This window comes from Oreochromis aureus, linkage group 5 (genome assembly GCF_013358895.1).
Source record: "Oreochromis aureus strain Israel breed Guangdong linkage group 5, ZZ_aureus, whole genome shotgun sequence".
In the NCBI taxonomy this organism is placed as follows: domain Eukaryota; kingdom Metazoa; phylum Chordata; class Actinopteri; order Cichliformes; family Cichlidae; genus Oreochromis; species Oreochromis aureus.
This window is the reverse complement of record NC_052946.1, coordinates 40,525,705-40,546,372: the sequence shown is the minus strand read 5'-3', so window position 1 is coordinate 40,546,372 and position 20,668 is coordinate 40,525,705. Positions and strand designations below refer to the sequence as shown.

Genomic DNA, 20,668 nt, shown 5'->3' with positions numbered 1-20,668 from the left:
ATAGATCAGATGGCTTCAGACTGAGGTGCTGGGCTCTGCAGCACTAGTCTGACAGCAGCGGGTGTCGGTGTGATAAAACAGCTGCTTTCTTTCTTATTTCTCATCATCACGGGCCAGACACCGTCACTATTCTGACATCTTTACCGGAGCTGCATTGCAGTAAATACAGGTGAACGTTGGAGAAGTAAAGCGGAGATTTGTTGGTTGTTGAAAGCTCTGTCACAGAGTGACTCACAGAAATAAGAGGTGTCATCAAAACGCTCCAGCAGTGGGCCTCTGAAGAGAAAATGCACAGTAAACTCATTAAATTTGGATGATCTCATATTCAAGGTCATCTTCTCGGGCTTGTTCAGACAGTTTGCAGATGGTTCCCTTCTCGTACACTGTGTGCTCTGTGGCTTCAAACTTGCTTAAAGGGCAGCTGTGGACTTCTCCTGCAAAGCCACCCAATTTGTTGTGGAGGATTATGGCTGGTGATGAGTTTCCACACCTGAAGGTTTGTTCACCACCCGTCCTGCTCGCCAGAAGGGCCAGAAGGCTTTGACGTGCTGGAGGAAATCTACCACGTGTGTGTGTGTGTCTCATATATAAATATACTTAAGTCAAGCTTTCCAGCTTTCTTGTGTTTTTACTCTGTCACACCAGGATCCTCCTCCATCACACAGACCCTCTGCATGTCCTCCTTCACTACATCCATGAACCTCCTCTGAGCTCTTCTTCTCCTCCTGCCTGGCAGCTCCATCTTCATCCTCCTTTGTCCATCATATCCACCCTCCCTCCTCTGCACATGTCCAAACCCTCTCAGCCTCTCCTCTCTGTCCCTGTGATGGACTCATTTCTGATCCATGCTGCTCGGTGAACAGCTCCATCCTCTCCAAACCATCACAGCAGGTCTCACCACCATCTTTAAACCTTCTCTTTCACTCTTGTTCCTCTCCTTCTGTCCCAAACCACCCCTGACACTCGTCTCCACCCGCTCCACCCTGCCTGCACTCCCTTCTTCACATATTTTCTTGACTGCGGGTATTTAAACTCATCAATCTTCACTAAATCTACTCCTTGCATGACTCATTCAAACACACATATTCTGTCTTGTATCTACTGACTTTCTTTCCTCTTCTGTACAGCTCACACCTCCACCTGACAGGTTCTCCTCCACCTGCTCCCTACTCTCACTACAGATCACAGTGTGAACTGCGAACACAGACTCCTCCACTGCTGACGTAATCCAGCCCACGTCACACCTCACCACCATCTTTCTGTCCTCATACATGTCAAGTACATTTTAGATTTCTACTAATGTCTGTGGTGAAATCGGTGCAGAGAAGAAGACGATTTTGAGCACGAGTTGATTTAAGTCAGGTGTGGTCTCTCCTGTCTGTCCTGTTGATATTTTGTTTCCACCCAGAAATCTCACAGAAAACGCTTGAAAATGTATTTAGTAATAGGGAAGCAGCTTTTACAGATTTGTGTTTGGTGTTTTCATCTGACTACGCTTCCCTCCACCACACTTCTTCCAGATTTGATTGCTCCACCTTCTCTGGGGTGAAAATTGGGACTTTGCTGTCCAGTTTGAGGTTGTAGTATGCTGCAGGTTTTGGACGAGCTGTGTCATAAAACCCTCCTGATTAGTCAATAATAATAACGCACAAGCCATCCTTGAAAAGCACAGGTAGCAGTTTCTCTATTCTCAGATGCATTTTGGGAAACGTAGGCTGTAGGGTGAGCCCAAACTGGCAGCAAGAACAAAGTGGCAGAACGGCGCACATCACAGTGACAAACATGCACAGTGACACCCAACATGATGCACTTATAACAGCATAATAGCATTATTGTGCAGTAATGTAACACTGGAGCCCAAAGTGTGGAACACGATGTCACACATGGAAACAATCACAGCTCTGCTCCGAGCGCTGTGTCGCGTTGGTGCTACAATACGTCGCATTATTCCAACTTCCAGGCAGATCTGCAGCTAACATCCAGCCCACTGCTGAAGAATGGGCGCCTTGTTCACATCAGCAGAGCGTCAGGACAACAAAATATTTTCCACAGATGCCCTCTTACATAAGCTGTCCCTCTTTTTATTCTTCTTCTGCTTCCTGCTCTTCCTCACAGAAATTGAGGTCAGCGTTAATTGAAATTCAGACACCTATTAATTAGTGAGTAGACTTCTTTCTCCCGCTGTCTCCTTTCCAGTCCAACCCTCGTCTTTGTCTCGCCGTTTCATAACCGCTCCTCTCTGTTCTTTTCCTTTTCTACCTCCTCACTCCTCCTCTAGCTGCTCTCATTCCCTCACTTTCAGGCCTCTCTTGATGATTGCCACTTTCGTTCGGCTCCTCAGATCAAGCCGTTTCGGTTGACGTCTGCGCACGCAGCTTTGAACAGCCGCTCTCTTCGGGGAGTTTCGCGAGTCGCTCTCCTCTGGGATGATGCTGGCTGCGGATTAATCAGCATCCAGTCCAAATCGCTTTCTCAAGCTGCGATCCACTGGTTATTTATGAGACAGCCAGTCGGCTTGTTGTCAAGCAATTTGTTAATTAAAGGAACTCGGGTGGACTGAGAGAGTGTGTGTTGGAGTAATGATTAAAGTCAAGTGACGGGAAATATTGACGGTGGAAGTGATTATTCTGCTGACTGAGCCGGATGACCTGCGACCGTTTTTCATTCCTGTTTAGCTCTCAGGCTTTGTTGAAGTGACTTTAAAGTTAAAGATTCCGGTTTGAATGCTGTGTTAACCCGTTAACAGTCACCGTGCTGCCGTCTGACTGCTCCGTGCAGAAGTTTGGTTTTTGTGTTAGATGTTAAACCATCCTGAACTTCCTGCAGGCTGCTTTATATATTTTTTTTCTTTTTTACTTCTTACTGTTTGACAGTTGTGCTGCCACAAACGATTATTTTGATAGTTGACAGGTCACCGATTATTTTTGCGATTATTCGACTAATCAGATCATGCATCCACGTACAACGTACAGCTTATTGCACCAGCATGCATCTGCTCTTATATAACTATCATTAGCTTACAGCTTTAAGTGTTTAAGGTATGTGCTGAACTAAAAAATAAAGACAAGATGATAGTTTATTAAATTTTAATGAAATTTGCAGATTGTTTCGGTGAAGTTTAATAAACTCCTTGCTATCTAAAATATAACAGGACACCGGAGTATATTCTCGAGCATCTCACACTTCTGATAATCAGTTGCCTGCTTGACGTTTATTCAGCTGTGTAAAAACTATAACTTTAATCTCAGCCAAACTGATTTACTCAGGAACAAATAAAATACTAAAAAAAGCCAAACAATAACATTTTTAAGTTGTCTAAGTGACTTATATATCATGTTTAACCTGAGTAGCGAAAGACGGCGGTGGGTTTGAAAACGATGTGCCGGGAGTCCGGTGTTCTCACCGGCTCTAGTGAGCCTTGAACCCCGGCTAGCTATCGAGCTGGTGGGTAACAGACGTCTCCGAAAACGTCGGAGCGCTTTTGAAAATATGTGATGTCTTGATAAACTGAGCAGATATTTGAGGTTAACACAGCTACATTCTCGCCTGAAAATATGTTAAACGTTTATTTTGTGACCCAGAAAGAATAATAAGAGTGATATTAAAACTAACTAGCTGCCGCCATTGTTGGAAACTGAGCAGGGCCGCGCTATGAATTCTGGGACACAGCTTCTTCTTCGGCGTTTAACGGCAGCTGGCATCCTTGTGCATGCAGTGCTGCCATCTTCTGTTTCAGTCCGTTATTACACTCTTAAATCCTACTACTTATTCCTGCATCTTTTGGGATCTTGCAAAGCTTCAAACGACGCGTCGACTATTAAATTAGTCATCGACGATTTTGATAGTCGACGTAATCGTGATTAATCGACTAATCGTGGCAGCTCTATTTGACAGCTTTTCTTTGACACTGCTCATATAACCAGGAGATGAAAGCAGTTAAAGAGAATGGAGGGGAGCATGTGCACAGGTGTACATCTGAAGGTCACACACACCTTTCACTAAATATTTAATGAATATTTAATAAATACTCCAGCAGTAAGTATTGCACAGTTCTGTCTAATTGCTTGTTTGAACTTCTTTCCTCCATCACACCTGTTGCACATTCAGACATGCTGAGATTTTGGCTTTCAAGGAAATTTCCTGGAAAATGCTGACGCTTCCTCTGGTAGCGTAATTTCAGTCAGCTTAAGGGGAAATCTTTTGATTCCAAAGATGGAATATTTTCAGTTTATTGCCAATCATTATTGTTGAAAAGAGAGAATCAGAGAATGTTTAAACGTTTAATAATGAATCCGTTATTATGAAACAGCTTCTAGCCCATTAATCTAATAAGTGCTTCATTTTTGTGGGACCAGCTGACCTGAGTGAAGCTCGTAGCTTTCAACAGGCTTTCTGTCTCGTATCAGGAGTTTATAATTACTGTCAGTAGTTCCTCTGTAGCAAACACACAGCAGCAATAACTGCTGGTATGAAGAGAACGATTAGAAAACCAAGAGACGTGAAAGTAAAATGCTTTTTTAAATAAAAACTGTAACAAATCCCATCTTTGTTTTAGCTTCAGGCTCCTGCAGATACTGTGCGTGACTGTCTGCAGTTAGTCTCAAATATCTCATGATCGCCCCGTGGAAACATCCCACTTCTTTTTTGTTTTATTGGTTTTTGCTCATATAAAATATGTCCTGAAATTATTCCACCTTCTTTGCCGTAGTGGAGAAACCAGTCATCATTTCTTCCGTCTTCCTTTTAGACTTTTTTTCTTTCTAGTGCAAGCAAACCCATAATAAGAGCTTTCAGAGCATCGGTCGATTTAGTGCTGCTCTTTCCGAGTTCTGTTGGTTGCAATCCTGAGTTCAGTTATGAGTAAACCTCCTGCCCCTGTCATGACAAAGCAGCTTGCGATGGTATCGACCGGATGTACGGTCACTAATGGATGTGAAGACTCTATCATTCTGCCTTGCACAAAAGCAGGGGTTCGCAGAAATGCACTCAGCCTCTGAGAGTGCACGAGGGAGCTTGGCCCGTGAGCTGCAGAGCCTGAAGGAAGGCCACGAGTCTGGTAGAGAGCCTCTTATACTAATGCACTTAGTCTCCAGAGAAAGCTGCGGAGAAGAGAGTGAAATGAGAGTGGAAGGAGGTGGCGGTTAGAAAAACTGTCAGAGAGCTTAAAAGCAGGAGGAGAAGCGTGCTTTTGTGTGGAAACTCAGTGTTCGAGGCAGATAAGGAACAAAAAGACGGCGGCAGGGGGAAACGTGGAAAAGATGCGATCCAGGAGAGACGGGAATGAGCCCGAGAGTAACGGTGGCGGTAAGCCATCAGATAGCAAAGGTTGGAGGTTAATAACTCACTGAGGAGAAGGGTGGAGGGCAGTCTCAGCGGAGCGAAAAGAGCTTACAACGAGCAGGGGATGTAACACGACTGGGTTCAGATGATGATGCAGTTCACCTGTGAGGGTTCAGAATAAAACACTGATGAAACATCCCAGCCTCGTGTGAAACGCTGCAAACTAAAGTGTCACGAGATGCCGGCACCAAGACATCAACAGGTCCTTTCAGCCCTGGATCGTCATTGTTCCAACTAATTGTAGGGAAGCTCAGATTAGATGAGGAAAAATGAAACATTTCAGCTTGCTGAAGGGAAAGAAAATACAGGAAGTGAAGAGATCAGTGTTCATGAATATTTGTGCAGAGAGGACTGAAAAAGCAGAACAGAACGAGCCGGTGTGCTATCTTGGATCTGGCGTGAAGCACTTCTGAGGTCCTCTGTTCTGTTTCTCTGCACCATTTGATATCACACAGCCCCACACTGAGCTCTGTTTTGGCACACATCAGCAACTTTGAGGTTTTGAAGCCCAGTTTTGTATCCTGATTCTTGAGGCGCTTTGTGAAATGGAGCCTCGTTGTGCAGCTCACTTCCTTTCTGCAGAGGACGAGGGCGTAGCGTGTCAGATTAAGCCCGAGCCCCTCTGTCTGCCTCGTAACACAAACCGCTAGCTGTTTTCTCAACACGCCAATAATATAATAGAGCCAAAGTGATCTTTGTTCGTGTATTATACTGTACCCAGGCATGTGAAAGAGAAATTTCCATTTGAGGGATTGTGCGCTTGTCACACAGCGGGAGTGAAGAGGGATTTTTGCCCTGGCTGTTTGTATCCTTCTCTCTTTTGTGCAGGATGATTTTTCTACCTATTTTTGTGCGCAGTCGCCTTTTGTTGTCTTAAAGAACTGCATAAAAATCTCTGCACATTTGGACAAGCGAGTAGATTTCATCTCTTTGTTTGCTAAGCTGCTTTTTGTGCTACGTTGACATGCTGCTGTTCAGGTCTGTGGGAAAGCTTCAAATAAGGTTCCACTTTACTGCGGATGTTACAGCCATGTTCCTGCTTTGTGTTTCCTCAAAGGAAAGAGCTTCACGATCACTGCGTTCTGTGTTTTGTGCTGAGGTTACTTAAACTCTCGGCTCAGAGAGTCTTTCGGCACGTTGCGGTAGAATGGCGAGCCGTCGCCGTTGTTTGCCGAGGTGGATTTACATTTCAATTTAAAGAAATGACACGCTCTCCCCTCTCCTGTTATCTCTGTCAGCAAACATCAAACAGGACTCGGGTTTACTCGAGGTTCTCGAGGCCCTGCTGGTCGGCCTATAAAGGCAGCCGCGCTCTCCTCTCATCCGCATAATCGAGTTGAACACTCGCACGGCTTTCTCATATCTAATGTAGAAGCGAGCAGCCACTCGGATGCTCTCACAGCCCAGGGATCTGGGTCAAACAGCCCCGGCAATAATACTGAAGGGGACGGCTCACTTTTGTTTTTTTCCTTTTTGGAGTTAAAGCAGGAAAACATCACTAATGTCATACTGGGTTTGTTACTGGGTCCAACTTGTAGTCTGCAGACTCTTTCTGCTGTCTAAAAAACCATTTTTTAATATTTTTAAAAGTCTCTGCATCATTTGAATCTTCATCCCTGGGTTAGCAGGCCTGAGATGCTCTGTGGTGGAGGCTGGGGGGGTCTGTGTTGCCAACAGATGGGGTCAAAAGAAAAGAGGCTAACCGCGGCTCCAGCAGCTGCTGCACATGTTCAATTTATGTTCAGGTTAGGCTGAACACTTATGTCAGTGATGTCGGTGGTTGGCTTTGTGACAGGAGCCCTGCTGCCGTTTTTCACCAATCAATAAAAAGAATAGAAAAGGAAAAAGGTGAGGAGCAGAAAATGGCCCCGTCCACCATTCCTGCATTCAGCTTTAAACAGAATGAGAGTCTGAGGACTAAATTTGATCAAATAAATGGAGCCGTGGTGCTGCAGGTGATGGATGCGGAATGTGCTGCCTTGAACTACGCGCAGCAGGCGACGTGCACGGCTCTGAAATCGTGTCTCGTTGCACCTGGAGCATCATCACTATGGAAACAGACAACAATGTGTTGGCTTGAAAACAGGAATCTTAACATTCGAGTCATCCGCGATCCAAGATAGGAAACAGCCTAAAGGTAAAACAAATGGGAAGATTAAACATGGATCAATAAATCATCATTGGAAGAGAAACCTTTAAAAAACCTTTTTAGTGCCGCAGACAACACAAAAAGTGACTTTATTACTTATTTAGACCAATTAATTATTATAAAGTGGCCTGATTTTGCAGTCTAATCATTTTTACAGCATCCGTCCTGCGCTATGTTCCCTTTTAACACAAGTCTGATCTGTCTAAGGATTCTTGTTTGTGTGTGAAGGATGTTTATAGTAGCAGAAGTAATAATACTGAGTGTTCAGAATAAGGGGAATATGGGGGGAGGCTGTAGCCCTGGAGCCTGTGGTAGGTACGCCTGCAGGGTGATTCTGAAAGTAGGTCACTTTCTCCATCACTTACAGAACGATTATTAAACAGATCAATAAATGCTTTTGTGATTCTGGTTGATAAGAGATCAGTTGAGATTACCTGGCATCAGTCACTAGAAAAAAATGAGTTTTCCCCCTACCAAGGAAGACTCTCCAACCAGCTGGCAAGTGGTTGGAGAGCCTTCCTTGCTTCTGCGAGGTGAAACTGGTCATAACTACTGCACCAAAAACTTTTCTGCATTGCTTTGGTTGCATATTCCCGCAGCCACCCGTAGTTTGCATGCAAGATAACGGCTTGTCTGCAACCTACTCGCTGAGTGTTTATGAAACAGTGACAAGTGGGAAGTGGAAAATGAGAGCCTTGGCCTTCAAAGTAAAAGCTGCACCTTTTGAATCATGTTGTTTCCAGCAGTAAGGCCCAGCTGTGTTTCACTGCTGCTCTGTGTTGGCAAGTGTTTGCAGACAAGTTGGTGCTTTCCATGCAACCTGCTAGCAACCAAAGCAATCACAAGGTGGTTTTTGGTGCAGCACCCTCTTTGTGACCAGTTTGACTTTTGGAAGTTGCTGCGTATTCACCAACCAGTTGGGGAATACTCATTTTCCCGTCTCGTGACCAGAGCTGGCAGCAGGTCACCAGCTGGTCTCTGGATGACTGAGGCCTAAGGCCACCTGCAGACGCGCAAGTGGTTTAGAAATGGTTTGAGTTCTTTCTCCGGATCAGGACTCCAGGCTGTTTTCATGCTTGCTTTGTCTCATTAGAGGTTTTATGAAACATAATGATGGATTACAGTATTTCTCTGAGTCTTCCAGCACCTTCTTTGATGCTTGTGCTTCAGACAAGTGTTTGTGACTATGCTGGTAGGTTTTTCCTGCTTGTTGACTCAACAACTCTTCAGTTTTGTAATCTGTCGGTTTGTTGCCCCCCCCCGGACCGAGTGTATGTGTCATGCTTTTTGATTGGAGAAACAAGTTACACCTTTCACCTCAGAGAGAATCAACATTTGGGGGATGAAATCCTAAGAACTGGATACAGAAACCTCACAGGAGAGCAATCGCCTGTTTACATAGAATCCTTTCAGAGAAAGGAGATCGGGCCCTTTAAATCTACGTGTCCTGCACTGATGGTGACTCAACAGCAAGTGGTAATCTCATTGATCTGTCCAATATAACCTTTTGCCGTGAATCCACATCAGGACAAAAAGTCGTTCCTGCTCATGTTTGCATGTTGAAATTCTCATCGACCGACAACATGAGCTCTCTGTTTTCTGTGTCTTGTTGGCTTTGAGTCTCCAGTGCTCTCTTTGTGACGGCCATGCTGATTTCTTTTGGAGGGTGAACCCATAGCTGCATGGCTGTCTCCCATCTGATGGAGTCTGCAGGTTTTATTCTCGAGATGGACTTTGGATCACCGCGCTCCCTCCAGCACCCATGTCTTGTCTTTCCCCTCACATCCCAACCAGTCGTGGTGTATTCCTGCTCCACCCCGAGCCTGGAGGATCCTTCCCGTTTGTCATTTGACTCACATTTCAAGTTCAATAAAGTTCAATAAATGCATAATGTTTAAGTTAACAGGCAATCATGTTAAATGACTGAGATTACATTTATTGATAAAATGATCACAATTTTAGCTTCAGTCGAACGTTTCCTCTGGATTGTTGACAAATTTGCATGTGATCCGTTTCCAGCGAGACATAAATATAGAAAATTGCACAGCGTGCCTTCTGGCCATCAGGCTGCTTTTAATAAAACGGCTGAATCAAATCTGCACCTGTTCCCGCCACCGTGTCATCACGGTGAAGCTCTCTGAAGGCTTTTATTTACCAAGCGTCTGGAAATGGCTCTTTTCAATCAGGTAGAGCCGAGCGTGTGTGTTTGTGTACGTGCCTGTGCATTCATTACTGAGAGTAAGAGTGTGTGTGTGTGTGTGATGTGTCTGACCTATGGTTGACACACAACCTCTGGTCTCGAGTCTCGTTTGTGAACATATGATGATTGAGCTGAGAGGCTGTGGGTGGAGGTTTGGCCTGCTAAGGTGGATGAAGTCTGCAGTTTTGAGCTTTGTTTCAAAGTAAATTGTGAAACGATTGCGGTCTAACACAGACGTTTGTGTCTTTTGTGGTTCTTCTGTGTGATCGACGTGTTTTAGCTGCTGGTTTCACGCTGATAATGTTTTTCACTCCTTTGCCACAGAGCTCCTGTGTTTAGGACAGTAAGGTGGTTTAACAGGATGTTGTGGGTGCAGATAACTTGTGTTTACATGTGGCTTTAATAGGTCCATGCTTCTAACTAAAAGAAGCTGCGTCAGTACATTTACACTCTTTGATGAGAAAACAAAAGAAAACGATTCTTCCACACTCGCTGCTGTTTCTCCTGCCTCGTTACTTTTTCGGCAGCAGTGAATGATTTTAACGTCCTTTTGATTCCACTGCACCTTTTTAGGATACGGACTTTACCTGGTCCTTGGTCAGTACCCTGGATTAATAAGGACATTAACAATCTGGAAATACAATCCCAGAGGGCAGAGATGGAAGACGACGAGCGTTGATAACATGCTCCCAAAATTTCTGTGTGAATTTCTGGATGTCACCGCCCTAAGACAACAGGCTTGGCCCTCCATCCATCTGACTACAACAAGGACAGACTGTTCAAGAAGAGCGCCGATAAGTTCTTGAATGATTATGTCAGAACAGCATAGACGCACAGCAGTCCTGAGGCTGTGCTGATGAAGGTAACAAAGGATATTTTAAGAATTACTGATTCTGGTGAAAGGACTCTTCTTGTCCTGTTTGACTGGAGTGCAGTGATTTGATACAGCATCGTTCCTTATGCTTCCATTGGAACATATTATATAAGGGAAATAACATTTCGTTCCACTATGGTGACGACAAGCTCTCTCTCCAATGAAATTCACTGGATAACCAAACCTGTCCAAACTGAAAAACGGTCTAATTGATATTCAGAAATTAATTTTTCTTTTTGAAACAAAATGTTCATTATTGGTTCAGACAAGTTGCAGCATCCAGTCCTCTTTGGTCCGTTGTCAGTAAAATCAGCGGTCAGAAAGCTCGGTGCTATTTAATTCAAACCTTTTGAGAAACATGAGCTCGCCCAGTCCTGCTACCATCATGAGGTATGATCAGTATTGAATTTTAGAGATGGTCAGATTATCATTCTGGCATTTATTTCCTCTCAGATTATTTTAATGGTCTTTTAACAGCTATAGACTTCATACTGTGCAAAATGCAGCAGCCAGACTAAGAAAGCTGAACATATCAGTGTTAATGACTCTGTGCTGGCTGTCCATTACTTTATTTTAAGACTTGTTCCTTTTAAAGCCCTTCAAGGCTCCTGAATGTACTCAGACTACAGCGCTCATACTAACTGTTGTGCATCAGTGATCCTCGGGCAGAACTCTGCTAACTCACGTCATGCTTAAAGACAAAGTGTTTGATGTCGGGGCTCCTCGGCTGTGGATGACTCGCCCGAGAGAGTCCGGCTCCACTCATGACTGTCTTCTTCTAAATCACTGCTAATTTATTGCAGTAGACTCAGATTGGATGTTATTCTTGTTTGACATTAAACTCGAGTCTTGCATCAGTTATTTAAATCCATGTAGCTTGTTTTTATAATTTCCTCCTTGTTAGTTCTTTTATTCTGTGTTTCTGGGATGTAACGCTGGTTTTGGTAACAAATAGACTTTATTAATATCTTATGATGCAATTGTCTGACCAGTAATATGATGCTGCATGTTTCAGTGTGCTAACAGACCATCCAAGGACTCTGAGCTGTGTCTGGGCAACTAAACTAAGTGCATTTAACTTTAATTCAAATTCCTTAACTTTGGAATAAAGTTCATGTGACCCATCTGCTGTACTCAGAATAAACAAACTAGCTTCAGGCAACAAGTCGCATAATTTTTTAAGCAGGTCGAGCTTATAAAGTTTTGCAGTATTTTTCCATTTATGAAAGAAATGAAGCCGAACATTTAATACATGCCCCACAGATGTGTATGATATGGATACAATATTATAAATTAGACATAATTCATAAGTAAATAAAAATGCATCAGTGCCATCCTGTAAAGTCTCCAACACTAAAATAGACTCAAACTGTCTCATGTATGAATAAATAAAGATGATTTTTAGCCTAATAATGAACCAGTGTGGTTTCAGGAGGCATCAGGCAAAAATGTGAAATCTGTAAATGTGCTGCCTGACTCAGAGATCAGCGCGTCAGCTGCTGCTCACTTGGACGTCTCTCTCTCTCTCTCTCTCTCATATCGTCATGACGAGAAACTACAAAATGGCCGTCAAAGGGTTTCTTGTTAGGATGAGTTTGCACACATGCACACAGGCGTGATGCTGCTTTGATCGGGAACTCATTTGTGGAAATTACCAAACTGTGTGTGTGTGCATGACTTCTCGTCACACACACACACACACACACACACACACACACACACACACACACACACACACACACACACACACACACACAATCGGGACTTTTTTGTATGCAGTGTGTGGATGTGTTGGTGCGTTTGGTGGATGCGTGCACACAGAGCTGCTCTGTATCCCGACGCCTTCGCTGTCACAAGGCCGAGCTTTGTCTGTCTCCCTCTGACTGGACTCTTTTCTCCCCTTTTACTTTCCCCAGTCTTTCACTTTATTTGTTATTAAGCTTTGACAAGCAAATAAATGTGTTTATCACCCAGAGGAACATCGAGTCAATAACTCGTTCCCCAGAATCTTCCCCATTAACATTTAGCTTGAATTTATCATGATTTACAGGAAAGTAAGAGGCTTTCTTCATGCTGTTTTATGACTACACTCACAGTTTAGAAGTTTGAACCCAAACACTTCTTGTGTAATTTAGTTCTGTGGTTGTTCTTTATTTGAATGTGAATCACTCGGTAGGGACTTTATTTCCGGGGAAAACAGCCGTAACTAAACGGTGGCATTTATTCTGGAGGCCGCAGTAAACACAGACTGTGTATAAAAGGTGGACATGGCCACTGTAATGTAATCTGCGGGTCAGCGTCAGGCCTCGAGTGCTGTGTTTTCACTGAAGTTGCATACAGTAGCATCGTGTCAGTCACAAGGCTGGCCCTCTGTGAAGCACGTCCGGCTTTATTCCTTTCGCTGAAGCTAATTAGGCTGTAACTTCCAGTCACTACTTCCTCAGTAGTGACCGAGCCAGTAAACTCATCAGGTGACTGTTAAGTGATGTCACAGATCGATGGAGACAAAGGACTGTGTTCCTACTTGATTAGGTCAGATGTTATTGTTCCATCACTCCAGAATCTTCCAGCTCTGTCTCTCTTCCACAGCATGTCTTTATCCTGTCTTCCTTCTCTCACCCCAACCGATCGCAGCAGATGGCCCCGCCCCTCCCTGAGCCTGGTTCTGCCAGAGGTTTCTTCCTGTTAAAAGGGAGTTTTTCCTTCCCACTGTCGCCAAAGTGCTTGCTCATAGGGGGTCATATGATTGTTGGGTTTTTCTCTGTATGTATTATTGTAGGGTCTACCTTACAGTATCAAATATATGTTTTTGTGATTTGGCGCTGTATAAATGTAGAGGTTAGTAGGAACGTAGCTAGCTAGTTTCCACCTAAAGATGGTGCAGCAGAGGGATCGCCCCCTGCTGGCCATTTCAAAGAGTTCAGTTTTAAGACTTTTCTTCTTCATTGTTTTCACTTCTTAAACCAGTAACCTACAGCCTGCTCTCATATACAGTCTGTGGCTGCAAACCTGCCTCTGAGAATCTGCTCCATGTTTTCATGATTCATCACATCATTTATGTAAATCGGTCAGCTGCACATTCATGCTGCCAATCGTCTGTACTACCACATCCTAGAGTTGCTCTCCTGGGTTCAGACATGCTGACTGCAGAGGCCAGTGTTTGATCCATGGAAAGGGTTTCACTTTAGCTTTGTAACATGCAGCAGGAGACATTAAATGATGATAAAATGTGGTCGTAGAGGGATGCAGGGATGGCCAGCAGCACTGGATTTAGACCAGGGGCTGTTCCCGTCTGTTTTACACCACGTCATCGCCTCAGTCATGAGTTCTCCTTACTGTGGCCTAGAAATCAGCTGGTCTTTATTCCTGTAGAAGACAGGATGCACAGGCGGGAACAGTCTTTCCATGAACCGGAGACATAAAAAAAAAAACAGCTTTTAACAGTTATAACTTTCATATTCATACATTCTGACATTTTTGTACAATTGGAATTCAGCCTAAAAAGCTAATGCATGAACATTGTTATGATCATCTGAGTGATCATAAACTATAAAGTAAGTGTTTTGTTGAATGCCTGTTGCTCCAGCTCCTCTATCCTGGTTCATCCTCCTCTCCCAGCATCTCTGCTGGGAGAGGAGGACACAAGGAGCAGAGCAGAGGAGAGCAGAGGAGAGGAGTCTGTGATTTATTGCTATTACATGAAAACTACCCGCTCACCCTTAATGTGGAAACAAGCTCGACCGTCTGCAGCCTCGACATTGGTCCGAGCTGCTTTTCTGCTCACGGTTGTAAACGGCCATTCTCTGAGTTAATGCAGCCGATCTCTTCAGCTCAAAGCAGTCTGACCTTTGACCTTTTTCATCAGTAGGGCGTTTCAGTGTACAGACCTGCTGCTTACTGGCAGATTTCTGTTTTTCACTGTTTTGTGTAAGATCTGTGGTTAAAAGCAGTATTGATAACCGATCAGTGAAATTTTACATTATTTCTTTTTTATTTCCTATGACAGTAAATTCAACATCTTTGGAGTTTTAACTGAAGATCCGACAGCACTACCTTAACGCCTCGGTTTTGTTAACGTTGGCTCCTGAAAATTATGATTTTTTTTTTTAATTCCACTTTTTTGGACGTTTTCAAACTCAGTTATTTCAAGTAGTCAACAGTGAGAACGTTCTCTCCACGGCTCGGGCACTGAGACGGACACATACACAAACACATTTGTGATTAAATTATAAAGACCCAAACAATATGGATTAAAGCTGGAGCTCGGTCTAATTAGTAATCGGGTTATCCAGCTCTGCATGATGGTGTAACGCTCTATTGTCTTTGCACGTCCACATACGTGTAGTTTTCACATCAAATAATATGTAGAGTGGGATTATGCGTTTAATCCTCCTTCAGATTGAAACTGGAGACACTCAAAGGCTGCAGTGAAGTAAAGTGATGATAATTATGAGTGTGTCTGTCTGACAGTGTCTCTGAAACGCCACATGTGCTTATTATTAGATGAGTGGATGTGCTTTTATTCCAATGATTTCCAGTTTCAGACCGCTGACTCACCGTGGATTTGACGTGCTGATTTTTCACTTTTAGCTTCAGTGGTTTTGCAGCTTGCTGAGTTGTTGTGCCACCCAAAAAAGAAAGTCCGGGGTTCAAAGCTTGGCTACGTCTCATCGCTGTCTTATCAGGTGGAGGTTTTTCGGTGCTTGTGGATGTATTTTGGGCATGAAAGTCCATCAGATATGTGAGAATACTTTCACAGTAACAAGCCATCTTATCATACGTATTCCTTTCACATGCAGCGTGTTTATGAGAGCAAATAACATCCCATTTCCTCCAAGAACACTCCGGCTGGCAGAAGTAAAGAAAGGCGGGAGGCAGACAGCAGGATTGGGTGGTTAAAGGCGTGTCTGCGAGATGAAGGAAATTGAGAGAGAGCTGAAGTTGGAGAGGATGCGAGAGAGACACGGCAAAGAAGGGATGGAAACAGATAAACCAAACAGCAGGGGTATGGGAAGCAAAAGCCTCTGTGATAAATGACAGAATGATTGAATTGGAGAGATAAACAGAGGAGCAGGAAAGCAGAAGAACTGAAAGAGAGTCGGAGATGGAAAAGGATGATAAGACTTGATACGCTTTTGGAAATTATTTAAAGGAAAATTCATTCCCACTGAAATCTAGCAGACACTTAAGAGAGAAATTAGGAGAAAGGGGGAGCCGTAAAAATGAAAAGCACAGAGGAAGACGAAGGAAGGAAGGAAATGTAGCTGGAGGGAGCTGGCACACGGACAGGAGGTGCTTCATTCCTCTTTCTCTGTTTAATCGGCTAATGCGCTCTCTGGATCCTGCTAAGGGGATGATGGGAAGGAGGCAGGAAAAAGGAGGAGAAAGAGAGGGCGGTGTGCTAATTAGAGCTTGACGTCAGCCTTCATAAAGGATGGAGAGGACTGAAGGATGGCCGATAGGTGGGTGGGTAGATGATTGAACTAATGACACGAGGGGTTAATGGATGCAGGGATGGGTGGGTGGAGCAGGAGGCCTCTTCAGCACTGCCTGTGGAGAAAAAAGGTGCAAGACAGATTATTTGGACATGCTTTGTGGCTGGACGGATTTAATGGTGCTCCATGGAGCATATCAATAAATCATCGGCACGTACACTACATTTGGAGACATTAGTGCAGTTGCGATGAATAAAACAATATCTGGGAAGGTTGGAAACATGTTGTCCAGCTTTTAATAATGAAGGAATACGTCTGGATCCTTCTACAAACCAGCAGCGGTTTGGTTTCACCTAACTGGAGAAAATCCAGATGTGACTGTTTGATTAACCTGCTTGGTGCAGCTAAAGCTGTCGTGCTTATTTCCAATCATAGCTTTCAGACATCAATGTGATTGTGCTGGTCTTGTGGGGCCTCGTGCGTCCTCGTGGGGCCTCGTGGGGCCTTCTCAGGGCGTTGTTTGAAACGAGTTGTTTTAGCTCCTTGCCCTTTATGACAACTGTCTTCTGATTGGCTGGGCTATATAAGCAGAGGATTTGAATAGCGGGTGGGTGGAGCTTCTGAAATGACCATAGTAGAGGGACCTGCTTTGACTGACGGCACTCGGGGTCGGAGTTTTGAGCAGTCTGAGCTTTTGGCTCCGTTGATAACCGAGCTCATTATTAGAAACTCTGGCCAATCTTTAGATTCTTGAATCTTATTATAAACATAACATCTTTCTGTTTTTACCAATGAACTTAACTTTAATGTCACTGTTATTATTATTGTTTTTGCACTCATGAATAGAAATATACGATTAGACCCATCCTGTAATAGCTGACACTAATAATTGTAAGATTTTATCAAAACAACAACAAGAAAATAAAGTCAATGTGAAGAAAACAAATATTCCTTGAAAAGTATTTTTATGCAAATATGAATACAATTTATTAAACTGAACTGAAACAATAATAAAAGATTGATTTTGGCTAATAGAAATAAAAAAAGGAAGTGCAGTGCCACCTCACAGTAGGAAGGTCTGGTGTTTGAATCCAGCTGGAAGCTTCCCGTGCATGTTCTGGCCGAGCGCCTGCTTGTTTGCAGTGGTGATGGATGGACTGACAGACACAGTCAGGCAGGAGTCTCTGTGGATGATGATGTTTGCAGACGACACTGTAGTGTAGGAAAGAAACAGGTGGAGGTGCAAGGAGCAAAGAAGTGAAGGTAGATGACCATCCAGCGCCATGGACAGTCACAGAGAGGTGAAGATGAGGGTGCAGGCAGGGTGGGGTGCATGGAGACAAGTATCAGGGGTGATTTGGGACACAAGGATGGGAGGCAGAGTGAAAAGGAAGGAGCACAAAATGGTAGTGAGAGCTGCTGTGATGGTTGGGAGATGGTGGAGCTGAGCTGAAGATGTTCAGATGTTCACTGGGAGTGAGCCGCATGGATCAGAAATGAGTCCATCAGAGGGACAGAGAGGAGAGGCTGAGAGGGTTTGGACATGTGCAGAGGAGGGAGGGTGGATATGATGGACAAAGGAGGATGAAGATGGAGCTGCCAGGCAGGAGGAGAAGAAGAGCTCAGAGGAGGTTCATGGATGCATTGAAGGAGGACATGCAGAGGGTCGGATGTTGGGATAGGAGGAGGTGGAGGCAGATGATCTGCTGTTACCCAAAAATAAATATCATGCAGTAAATGTGTGGAGTTTGTGTCTTTGTCAGTTTGTTCAAATTTGTAAATGTAACAAAAACAAAAACACTTCAGTGCTGCCACTGCTGTTTGTTTCTGTTCGACCTGCAAACAGACTCATGCTCGGTAAAGTTTCACCCACACAGTCCCATTAATGCTCAAAACCTTCAGTGTGGCTGCGTTCTTCTGCTGAGCGCATCTAAAGAAGACTAGTAGAAGGACGATGTGATCAGCGATGGATGGATGTAGAGAGAATTAGAGACGGTCATAAATAGCTTACCGACAGACTGACCGCAGCGTGCACTTCCTGGAACAGATCAATACTAACCTGCCCCGAGCGCTGGACACTAAACACTCTGTGTGTGTGTGTGTGTGTGTGTGTGTGTGTGTGTGTGTGTGTGTGTGTGTGTGTGTGTGTGTGTGTGTGTGTGTGTGTGTGTGTGTGGCTGATTTTAACCCTCCATGCATGGCGGCCTGCAGCTCTCAGCTTCTTTTAAAAAAACAAAACAAAATAAGATTCATCAAATCTTTCTTAATCCACTTTCTCCTCCTCCTCCTCCTCCTCCGTGGTTTCTCTATTTGCTCCAGCTTCAGTCTTTCCGTGTTTCTTTGTCTCTTCCTCCCGTGTTCGTTCTTCTCTCTCTGTCAGACATGTTTTCAGGATCAGGCTGCTTCTTTTGTTCTCCAGAAATTCTTGTAGCTCTATTATTAGATCAGAGAGCATGTTTGTGTTGGGAAATTGATTATGCTGACCTAGTTTTAACACATCCTTATACACCGACAGATGTGAGATTTCACACATAAACACAACAATCCAAACAGTTTTTGTCTTTGTGCATCACATTGTGTGTACGAGGGCACTTTTTGGGAACTTGGTCCCTGAAAATAAAGTGTTACATTTATCCGGCGCGTCCTTCAGGATCATCTCCGTGTGCACTTTGCAACCTCTTCTATGGAGCTGCTATTTTTAGATTGTTTCCCAAATGCACATTAAATGGCACAGAGAGAGAACATCAGCTGACTGGATGTCACGTGATGATTGGTGCTGAAGAATGAAGGGTCTCTGATCGCCTCAGAGCCGTCTGTGACACATCGGTGTGGAGCATGTCGAGATAACACAGACGCTCACTGAAGGATATCATAGAGTAGCAGCTGTGACGTGGTCTGATCTCCATCTCCAATAGATTGATTGATTGATTTATTTTTAATGAACCCACGTCTATACCTTTGTTCCCACCTTTAGCTTTATTTATGGATACCTCAATAAAGTGTCTCACATCCAGCAGTGTTAGAACGACACTGATACATCCACAACATCTTTATCAACACTTTTTCTTTCCATTAAAAAAAACCAACCCTCCTCGTTCTTGGGGTCGTGTCACCTCTGTGTCACTGAGCCCGGTTTATTTAAAAAAAGGTTTCACCCTGTAAATCTGTATGATGTACAAACATTATTCTGGTAACCTCCACAGTTTGGATGCGCTTTTCTAAAAGCATTAAAACTCCAAACATGCAGGCAGAGAAAGAACTGCAGTGGGAGCAAAACTCCCGTGGATTCAAACACAAACCTAAAAATAACCTCAAACGTCTTTTTAGGCCCATTTTTACTTCTCAGTAACTCTGGTCTTTCTTTATTACTCACAGCTTTGCTGCCTGTTACAGCTGAAAAAGAGCAGCCCAGGTGTAGTGGTTGGTGCATCACATGGTGTTTGTTTTTCTTAACAGAAATATTTCATCTTATTGGACAGGAGGCGGGTTCCATCCTGGACAGTAAGACAAATAACATTTATTTATTTTACTTAGAATCTTAAGTATCTGTGGTGTGCAGTGGCAGGACAGCGATCCACAGACACTGGAGCCTCAGTAATCCTGGCAGCCTCAGGCCATCGCTTTAGCCAAAGTGCACAGAGCTGCTAAACGACATGTTAAATACTTTAAAGCCTGAACTATTAATAACTGCCAGAAAATGCAGGTTTTTTTTAAATGGAGTGTTTAGTGAAACTTCTGTCAGATTTTTAAAAACTATTCATTTGCATATGATTTTGAATTTCTACCGATCACATTTGCTACATCCAACATTTTTTTTTAAAATTTATTGTCAATTTTCTTGCTTCAAAATGGGAAAAAAGCTCACAAAAACTGTATCAGATGTGACACACTTGGCATTACAGGCTTAAGTCTGTATGAAGTAATGGTGCACACACAGGCACACTCTCACACTTTAAAGGCCCTCAGTCAAATAAAATGACTTCAAATCAGGTGCACAGGAAGTAATCAGCTGTCTGACTCAAACTGCGTATCGTGTTGAATATCAAGCGCATCTTATAGAAACATGGATCAGGTTATGTGTCGTGTGTTGCCCAAGCATCTAAAAATAGTGGTTGTAATGTAAGAATAGGAATTGTTTGTCAGTTAATTGGAGGAATTTTGTGTTTTCCTTCTCTGTGGTGCCGGTGCTGTAACGAGTAAAGAACGAGGACACGCTGTGCACTCTAACGATGGTGCCAGACGCGGCTTCTAAACGTGACTCCAGTGAAAAACCCACACTGCTACCTCCAACTTCAGCCTATGAAATTCATTTCTAACCTCAAACCAGCAGGAAGCCAGCGCTCCATTAGACTTGATGAGGCGGGGAATGTGGTTGGGAACTGAATGAGCTTAGAGCGGGCGAGCGTGTGTGTGTGTGTGTGTGTGTGTGTGTGAGTTTGTTTGTGTCCAAAACATGGCAACCGTGGCTTTGGCAACTTTCCTGTGTGGCTTTTAAAAAGCAGAATTTCTCTCTGTCATTTTCTTTTAGTCCTCTCTCTCTCTCTCTCTCTCTCTCTCTCTCTCTCTCTCTCTCTCTCTCTCTCTCTCTCTCTCTCTCTCTCTCTGTCTGTGTCTCTCTCTCTCTCGTTATAAAACAGAATCACTGAAACTGTGGTTGTTTTATTCTGAAC

General features: G+C 43.7%; 1 protein-coding gene across 1 annotated transcript in view; it reads left to right on the top strand.

Moving 5' to 3' along the window:
- Nucleotides 1–20,668, top strand: part of pcbp4 (poly(rC) binding protein 4) — a 178,222-nt gene that overhangs the window by 9,695 nt on the left and 147,859 nt on the right. The gene's annotated exons all lie outside the window — the stretch shown is intronic.